Source organism: Callospermophilus lateralis, chromosome X (genome assembly GCF_048772815.1).
Source record: "Callospermophilus lateralis isolate mCalLat2 chromosome X, mCalLat2.hap1, whole genome shotgun sequence".
In the NCBI taxonomy this organism is placed as follows: domain Eukaryota; kingdom Metazoa; phylum Chordata; class Mammalia; order Rodentia; family Sciuridae; genus Callospermophilus; species Callospermophilus lateralis.
Genome location: NC_135325.1, coordinates 28,528,414 through 28,529,491, shown reverse-complemented (window position 1 = coordinate 28,529,491; position 1,078 = coordinate 28,528,414). Strand labels below are relative to the sequence as shown.

Sequence of the window (1,078 nt, the reverse complement as noted above, 5' to 3'; positions counted from 1 at the left end):
ATGTATAATAATATGACATTGAATAGAAGTAATGACGGCTATACTGTCTTTTTCTTGGTTTCAAGAGGGATGCTTATAATGATGCACCACTAAATTTGATGTTTAATGTAAGCAATTTTTCTTTATTTGCCGAGATGATCAATCTATCTTTCTTCTTCAGTCTGCTAAGGTGCTGAATTATCAGGTTGAGCCATCTAAAATTGCTGATATAAGACTTTTTGTAATCATGAAAAGGGCAATTTCACATAGCTCAACATAACATATTAATCATTTCTAATGTTAAGCTATTCTTTCATTCCATTATTTCATGAGGCTAATATGGACAAGTTAGTTTGTTGAAGTTGGGTTTGTTGCCAAATCAGTTTCACAAATAAAAGTTGTTGTGTATGTTCCTTTTTTTTCTGGTACACCATTCCTAGAGATGCTGCAATATGCAATATTAGGTCAATGTGTGGTGGTGTTGACAGAAAAAGCTCCCATTCCATCTCCCTGCTCTGAAAATCCATTTAAAATACTTCTCCTCAGCAGATGTCTCAGATATTAAACCGCTAAGATCTGATATTCCACTTGATCTTAGCCAAAAGGATGAGAAGCAATGTTCATTCTTTCTCTATTTCCTACATTAGTTTGTATAAGATAAGAATTGTATGGTCTTAGGATATTTCATAGATATTACCCTGAAAAATAATCTTGGCCTGATATTTTTGCATGTGGAAGATGGGGTAAATTTTGTCTGTGGTTCAATTATTTTTATTTTATAATTCTGACCAAGTTTTCTATATTGAGTCCACCTTGGTAAATTATATTTTCTTAACTTGAATGTAGCACATAATTGACATTAAAGAGTTTTTAATACTCACAAATGTTTCCTTCTGTATTAAAACAATTATTTCAGGTAACAGTTTCCCCTTTTACTGAATATCAAAGCCATGTGAACTGATTATGTCACAAGATCATTCCTTTCTACTACTGCAAACAATGAAATCTGAGAACCGAATAAGCAATGAGACTGTCTCTTGTGACTCACCTCAATTCTAAGGCAAGAAAGCCATTTGTGGTACATCCATTAGATCCTATT

General features: G+C 32.8%; 1 non-coding gene across 1 annotated transcript; it reads right to left on the bottom strand.

The window, feature by feature from the left end:
- Positions 1 to 399: 399 nt before the first annotated feature.
- On the bottom strand, positions 400 to 597 carry LOC143639553 (U2 spliceosomal RNA). The gene has a single exon (XR_013154707.1). It is a non-coding gene; the product is annotated as a U2 spliceosomal RNA (small nuclear RNA).
- Between the last annotated feature and the right edge of the window lie 481 nt (positions 598 to 1,078).